Here is an 8948-nt window from a genome sequence, read left to right on the forward strand (position 1 = left end):
GACCTGAATTGCTCTTTTTTCCAAACACAGATCTAGATCACATTTCCCACATGCAACCCCATTCTTCCCCCCTGTCCTTGTTTCTAGATGGGACCAGATAACTGGTTCTTACCAGTTAAATGTGACCAAAGGAAAAAAGTCACTTTCAGATCAAAGTAGTTAAGAATAGGTGTGCTTTTCCATGTTCTTTTTTTTTTTTTTTCCATGTTCTTTTGTTCCCTTCCTGCAGCTGGAAGAAAAGGACTCCCAGGCTGTAAGGGATGGTTTTACTCAGAGGTGGAAGCAGACCAGATTCCTGAATCACATTTTGCAGAAGAGCTCTGAAGAAAGACAACTTGCTAGGAACTTCTGCATTGACTTTTGTGTGAGTGAATGGTAAATTTTATTTTTTTTTGGTGTTATGCCAGTGAGAGTTTGGTTTGCTCCTTATAGCAGTTAGTCCAATCTGAGTTATGGAATTATAAGCTACCATCATTGGTCTACATATGACCTTCTTTTACACAATTAATTAAGTTGTATAATGTTCCACTAGTAACATACTTCCAACCTAACATTTTAGATAACTTGAGCATTTCAAATAACTCCTATCTATGTGCTCCTTCCTTTTGATATTCTCTAAGTATATATCTAGGAGTAAAATTTCTGGAGCTTCAGGATATGCAAATGTGTAGCTTTACACAATCATGCCAAACTGCTATTCAAAGTGTTGTACCAATTTCTAATGCCATGAGCAATTCATGTTGCTCAATATCACTGCCATCACAGTAATTATCAGACTTAATTTGGCCATTTGAATGGGAATAAATTGGGGTCACACTGTGGTCTTGATTTACATTTTCATGATCACTAGTGAGCTTAAGCCAAGTCACTTCTGAAGAAAATGATTAATGAAAGGTGATTTGCCCTACTAGAAATTAAGGTTAAATTATAAGCCTATAGTAATTAAATAGTAATAGAATGGTATGAGTCAAGGATAGACAGATTTACCAATGGAACAGAGTAGAGAATTTGAAGGAGATGCATATGTATGTGGAAATTTAATATGTGACAGGTAGCGTGGGAAGAGGAAGAACTATTCAAAACCAGAGCCAGAAAATTCAGGATCTAAAGAGGAAAAAAATGTATTTGGATCTCTATCTCACAATACATACAGAAATAACTGCTAGAAAGGTTAAAAATTTAAGTGTCAAATACAAGAGTTTACAATTTTTATTGGAGTAAATTTTGCTGACTTTGGGGAAGAAAAGAATTTTTTAAAGTACAGAAAGTACTAACTATAGAATAAAATATTGACAAATTTGATTACATTGGTATTAATATTTTTTTCCATCAGAGACATCATAAAGGAAGTGAAAAGGTAAGCTACCAACTGAGAGAAAATATTTGCAACACTTATAAAAGACAAAGAATTAGTATGGAAATACATAACGAAATCATACACATCAATAAGAAAATGACAAATTATCCAATAGAAAAATGGAATATTATACAAACATGCATTCTACAGAAGAAAGTTTTATGTGAATTACATATTACATATGATAAAATATGAATTAATTTTCTTTTCAGATGAATCAAAATATTCAAACCATACAGTAAAAAGAAAAGAGAAAATATACTGAGTTTTCTTGCTTTCACCCTTCACGCTCATACCTTCTTCTGTTAAAAAGCAATGTTTTCCTTCAAAAAAGGATTCTACAATTCCACTCTGTGGTCAATCATATATAAATGGTACTGATCTTCCAGAGTACTAGACTTTGAGGGTACAAATGTTCTATGTGTGCTTATGCCTTCTTACACACTCATACACTTATGCATTCTTATACATTTACATTTAGTATGGATATATTAATTCAGCACTTTCTTTGTGCAAGGCATTGTCCTAGACTCTGAGGAAATGAAAAAGACAAACAAACAATTCCAGGAAAATGATGGATAATAAAAAAGTAAATTATTGTTATATTAGAAGGTGCTAGGTACTATGAACGAAAGTAGAGCAGCAAAGAGAAATCAAGTGATACCAAAATTGGTATGTGTGTGCACTTTTAAATTGGGGGGTCAGGGAAAGCCACAATGAGAAAACACTATTTGAGCAAAAGATTAAAGGGAGTAAGGGACTGAGCCACGCTTATGTCTGAGGGAAGAAAATACCAGGTGAAGTAAACAGAAGGTGAAAAGACTTGAAAGCAGGAGGATGCTGACATGTCTGAGAAACAACAGGGAGGTCATTGTGACTGCAGTGGAGAAAGAAGGGGGGGAAGAGTAGCAGGAGATGATGTCAGAGAGTAAATGGGAGATGAGAGCATAGCTCATGGAGGTACTTGTAAACCCTTTACAACATAACAATTGTAAAGACTGTAAATATATACAGTCTTTACAATTGTTATATCCTTTTGATGAATTGACCCCTTTATCATTATATAATAACATTCTTTGTCACTTTGTTATGGTTTTTGACATAAAGTCTATTTTGTCCAATATAAGTATAGCTAGGCCTGCTTCCTTATGGTTTCCACTTTCATGAGGTATTTTCTTCCATCCCTTTACTCTGAGATGATGTGTGTCCTTAAAGATGAAGTGAGTCTCTTGTAGGCAGTATGTATTTGGGTCATTTTTAAAAATCCATTTAGTCACTTCATGCCTTTTGATTGGAGAATTTAATCAATTTACATTTAAAGTAATTATTGATAAGTAAGGACTAACTAATGGCATCTTAATTGTTTTCTAGTTGTTTTGTAGTCCCCTTGTTTCTTTCTTCCTCTGCTGAATTTATTTGTGAATTGATTTTCTATAGTGATATGCATTGATTCCTGTCTCTTTTCTTCAATGTATATACTGTAAGTGAGGCTTATATAAATATCTTACAAATATAGCAGTCTACTGTAAGCTGATTAACAACATAACTTTTTGCATGAAAAACACTATCCCTTTAATCCCTGCTCCATTTTATGTTTTTTATGCCTTAATATTCCTGTTTTTTATATTGTGTATCATTAACAAATTGTGGTAGCTATATTTACTTATTTATTTATTTTTATTGCAGTCAGTCAATTTATTAGTAATTAAAGAAATACAATAGTTTTTTAACATCTTTATTGGAGTATAATTGCTTTACGATGGCGTGTTAGTTTCTGCTGAACAACAAAGTGAATCACCTATGCATATACATATATACCCATATCTCTGCCCTCTTGCGTCTCCCTCCCATCTTCCCTATCCCACCCCACTAGGTGGTCACAAAGCACTGAGCTGATCTCCCTGTGCTATATGGGTGCTTCCCACTAGCTATCTGTTTTACATTTGGTAGTATATATATGTCCATGCCACTCTCTCACTTTGTCCCAGCTTACCCTTCCCCCTCCCCGTGTCCTCAAGTCCATTCTCTACGTCTGCGTCTTTATTCCTGTCCTGGCCTTAGGTTCTTCTTAACCACTTGTTTTTTTTTTAGATTCCATATATATGTGTTAACATATGGTATTTGTTTTTCTTTTTCTGACTTGCTTCACTCTGTATGACAGTCTCTATGTCCATTCACCTCCCGACAAATAACTGAATTTTGTTTCCTTTTACTGCTGAGAAATATCATTGAATACATGTGCCACATCTTCTTTAACCATTCATCTGTCGATGGACACTTAGTTTGCTTCCACGTCCTCGTTATTGTAAATAGAGCTGCAATGAACATTGTGGTACATGACTCTTTTTTTTTTTTTCACACACACACATTGTATTTTATTTTTACAAGAGATAAATAGACTGACACCAAGCATTGTACATGGATGACCACAACAAAAGCAACAATGATTGCAATTACCAAACACGAAACACACTCATACTACGTCATAATATTGACATTCAGTCTGGTAATCCTCCACTGTAACAGCTCCTTTACTTTGCAGTGAAAATTGATTTGTATATTCTTTGCCTCTGAGTCCTTGTGGGATTTTTTTTTTTTTTAATTCAAACAGAAAGTCACAAAAATTATACTCATCCTCATCAGTTCACTCAGTCCCATGTAATTAATTTTTTGTTTCATCTTGATCTTTTGTTAGCACTTTTATGAGTTCATCAGTTTTTCATTAGAGTTCTGAAAATGCTTATTCATTCAGTTCAGCAGTACAGTCAGTTACCAGAAACCTGTACTTGACATGACTCTTTTTGAATTATGGTTTTCTCAGGGCATATGCCCAGTAGTGGGATTGCTGGGTCGTATGGTAGTTCTATTTTTAGTTTTTTAAAGAACCTCCATACTGTTCTCCATAGTGGCTGTATCAATTTACATTCCCACCAACAGTGCAAGAGGGTTCCCTTTTCTCCACACCCTCTCCAGCACTTACTGTTTGTTGATGTTTTGATGATGGCCATTCTGACTGGTGTGCGGTGATACCTCATTGTAGTTTTGATTTGCATTTCTCTAATGATTAGTGATGTTGAGCATCTTTTCATGAGTTTGTTGGCAATCTGTATATGTTCTTTGGAAATGTCTATTTAGCTCTTCAGCCCATTTTTGGATTGGGTCGTTTGTTTTTTGATATTGAGCTGCATGAGCTGCTTGTATATTTGGAGATTAATCCTTTGTCAGTTGCTTCGTTTGCAAATATTTTCTCCCATTCTGAGGGTTGTCTTTTGGTCTTGTTTATGGTTTCCTTTGCTGTGCAAAAGCTTTTAAGTTTCATTAGGTCCCATTTGTTTGTTTTTGTTTTTATTTCCATTTCTCTAGGAGGTGGGTCAAAAAGGATCTTGCTGTGATATATGTCATAGAGTGTTCTGCCTATGTTTTCCTCTAAGAGTTTTATAGTGTCTGGTCTTACATTTAGGTCTTTAATCCATTTTGAGTTTATTTTTGTGTATGGTGTTAGGGAGTGTTCTAATTTCATTCTTTTACATGTACCTGTCCTGTTTTCCTAGCACCACTTATTGAAGAGGCTGTCTTTTCTCCATTGTATATTTTGCCTCCTATATCAAAAATAAGGTGACCATATGTGCGTGGGTTTATCTCTGGGCTTTCTATCCTGTTCCATTGATCTATATTTCTGTTTTTGTGCCAGTACCATACTGTCTTGATTACTGTAGCTTTGTAGTATAGTGTGAAGTCAGGGAGCCTGATTCCTCCAGCTTCGTTTTTCTTTCTCAAGATTACTTTGACTATTTGGGGTCTTTTGTGTTTCCATACAAATTGTGAAATTTTTTGTTCTAGTTCTGTGAAAAATACTACTGGTAGTTTGATAGGGATTGCATTGAATCTGTAGATTGCTTTGGGTAGTAGAGTCATTTTCACAATGTTGATTCTTCCAATCAAAGAACATGGTATATCTCTCCATCTGTTTGTATCATTTTAAATTTCTTTCATCAGTGTCTTATAGTTTTCTGCATACAGGTCTTTTGTCTCCTTAGGTAGGTTTATTCCTAAGTATTTTATTCTTTTTGTTGCAATGGTAAATGGGAGTGTTTCCTTAATTCCTGTTTTAGATTTTTCATCATTAGTGTATAGTAATGCAAGAGATTTCTGTGCATTACTTTTGTTTCCTGCTACTTTACCAGATTCATTGATTAGCTCTAGTAGTTTTCTGGTAACATCTTTAGGATTCTCTATGTATAGTATCATGTCATCTGCAAACAGTGACAGCTTTTCTTCTTCTTTTTCAATTTAGATTCCTTTCATTTCTCTTTCTTCTCTGACTGCTGTGGCTAAACCTTCCAAAACTATGTTGAATAATAGTGGTGAGAGTGCACAACCTTGTCTTGATCCTGATCTTAGAGGTAATGGTTTCAGTTTTTCACCATTGAGAATGATGTTGGCTGTGGGTTTGTCAAATATGGCCTTTATTATGTTGAGGTAAGTTCCCTGTATGCCTACTTTCTGGAGGGTTTTTATCATAAATGGGTGTTGAATTTTGTTGAAAGCTTTTCTGCTTCTATTGAGATGATCATATGGTTGTTCTCCTTCAATTTGTTAGTATGTTGTATAACATTGATTGCTTTGCGCATATGGAAGAATCCTTGCATTCCTGGGATAAACCCCACTTGATCGTGGTGTATGATCCTTTTAATGTGCTGTTGGATTCTGTTTCCTAGTATTTTGTTGAGGAGTTTTGCATTTATGTTCATCAGTGATATTGGCCTGTAGTTTTCTTTCTTTGTGACATCTTTGTCTGGTTTTGGTATCAGGGTGATGGTGGCCTTGTAGAATGAGTTTGGGAGTGTTTCTCCTTCTGCTATATTTTGGAAGAGTTTGAGAAGGATAGGCATTAGCTCTTCTCTAAACGTTTGATAGAATTTGCCTGTGAAGCCTTCTGGTCCTGGGCTTTTGATTGTTGGAAGATTTTTAATCAGTTTCAATTTCAGTGCTTGTGATTTGTCCATTTATATTTTTTATTTCTCCCTGGTTCAGTCTCGGAAGGTTGTGCTTTTCTAACAGTTTGTCCATTTCTTCCAGGTTGTCCATTTTATTGGCATATAGTTTCTTGTAGTAATCTCTCATGCTCCTTTGTATTTCTGCAGTGTCAGTTTTTACTTCTCCTTTTTCATTTCTAATTCTATTGATTTGCGTCTTCTCCCCTTTTTTCTTGATGAGTCTGGCTAATGGTTTATCAATTTTGTTTATCCTCTCAAAGAACCAGCTTTTAGTTTTATTGATCTTTGGTATTGATTCCTTCATTTCCTTTTCATTTATTTCTGATCTGATCTTTATGATTTCTTTCCTTCTGCTAACTTGGGTTTTTTTGTTCTTCTTTCTCTAATTGCTTTAGGTGTAACTTTAGGTTGTTTTTTTTAGATGTTTCTTGTTTCTTGAGGTAGGATTGTACTGCTATCAACTTCCCTCTTAAAACTGTTATTGCTCCATCCCAGAGGCTTTGGGTCGTCGAGTTTTCATTGTGATTTGTTTCTAGGTATTTTTTGATTTCCTCTTTGATTTCTTCAATGATCTCTTAGTTATTAATTAGCATATTGTTTAGCCACCATGTTTTTGTATTTTTTAAAGATTTTTTCCTGTAATTGATATCTAGTCTCATAGTGTTGTGGTTGGAAAAGATACTTGATACGATTTCAATTTTCTTAAATTTACCAAGGCTTGATTTGCTACCCAAGATATGATCTATCCTGGAGAATGTTCCATGAGCGCTTCAGAATAAAGTGTATTCTGTTGTTTTTGGATGGAATGTCCTATAAATATCAATTAAGTCCATCTTATTTAATTTATCATCTAAAGCTTGTGTTTCCTTATTTATTTTCATTTTGAATGATCTGTCCATTGGTGAAAGTGGGGTGTTAAAGTCCCCTACTACGATTGTGTTACTGTCAATTTCCCCTTTTATGGCTGTTAGCATTTGCCTTATGTATTGAGATGCTCTTAAGTTGGGTGCATAAATATTTACAATTGTTATATCTTCTTCTTGGAGTGATCCCTTGATCATTACGTAGTGTCCTTCTTTGTCTCTTGTAATAGTCTTTATTTTAAATTCTGTTTTGTCTGATATGAGAATAGCTACTCCAGCTTTCTTTTGATATACATTTGCATGGAATTTTTTCCATGCCCTCACTTTCAGTCTGTATGTGTCCCTAGGTCTGAAGTGGGTCTCTTGTAGACAGCATATATACAGGTCTTGTTTTTTGTATCCATTCAGCCAGTGCACTTCTTTTGGTTGGAGAATTTAATCCTTTTACATTTTAGGTAGTTATTGATGTGTATGTTCCTATTCCCATTTTCTTAATTGTTTTGGGTTTGTTATTGTAGGTCTTTTCCTTCTCTTGTGTTTCCTGCCTAGAGAAGTTCCTTTAGCATTTGTTGTAAAGCTGGTTTGGTGGTGCTGAATTCTCTTAACTTTTGCTTGTCTGTAAAGTTTTTAATTTCTCCATCGAATCTGCATGAGATCCTTGCTGGGTAGAGTAATCTTGGTTGTAGGTTTTCCCCTTTCATAACTTTAAATATGTCCTGCCACTCATGAAAGATCTGGCTTGCAGTGTTTCTGCTGAGAGATCAGATGTTAACCATATGGGGATTCCCTTGTATGATATTTATTGTTTTTCCCTTGTTGCTTTTAATATTTTTTCTTTGTATTTAATTTTTGATAGTTTGATTAATATGTGTCTTGGTGTGTTTCTCCTTAGATTTCTCCTGTATGGGATTCTCTGCACTTCCTGGGCTTGATTGACTATTTCCTTCCCCATATTAGGGAAGTTTTCAACTATAATCTCTTCAAATATTTTCTCAGTCTCTTTCTTTTTCTCTTCTTCTTCTGGGTCCTGTATAATTCGAGTTTTGGTTCATTTAATGTTGTCCCAGAAGTCTCTGAGACTGTCCCATTCTTTTCATTCTTTTTTCTTTATTCTGCTCTGTGGTAGTTATTTCCAATATTTTATCTTCCAGGTCACTTACCATTTTCTGCCTCAGTTATTCTGCTATTGATTCCTTCTAGAGAATTTTTAATTTCATTTATTGTGTTGTTCCTCATTGTTTGCTCTTTAATTCTTGTAGGTCCTTGTTTAACATTTCTTGTATTTTCTCCATTCTATTTCCAAGATTTTTGATCATCTTTACTATCATTACTCTGAATTCTTTTTCAGGTAGACTGCCTATTTCATCTTCATTTGTTTGGTCTATTGGGTTTTTACCTTGCTCCTTCATCTGCTGTGTGTTTCTGTGTCTTCTCATTTTGCTTGACTTATTGTGTTTGGGGTCTCCTTTTCTCAGGCTGCAGTTTCGTAGTTCCCTTTGTTTTTGGTGTCTGCCCCTACTGGGCAAGGTTGGTTCAGTGGGTTGTATAGGCTTACTGGTGGAGAGGACTGGTGCCTGTCTTCTGGTGGATAAGGATGGATCTTGTCTTTCTGGTGTGCAGGACCACGTCCAGTCGTGTGTTTTGGGGTGTCTGTGAACTTATTATGATTTTAGGCAGCCTCTCTGCTAATGGCTGTGGTTGTGTTCCTGTCTTGCTAATTGTTTGGCATGG

The sequence above is a fragment of the Eschrichtius robustus genome, chromosome 3, assembly GCF_028021215.1.
Source record: "Eschrichtius robustus isolate mEscRob2 chromosome 3, mEscRob2.pri, whole genome shotgun sequence".
Classification (NCBI taxonomy): domain Eukaryota; kingdom Metazoa; phylum Chordata; class Mammalia; order Artiodactyla; family Eschrichtiidae; genus Eschrichtius; species Eschrichtius robustus.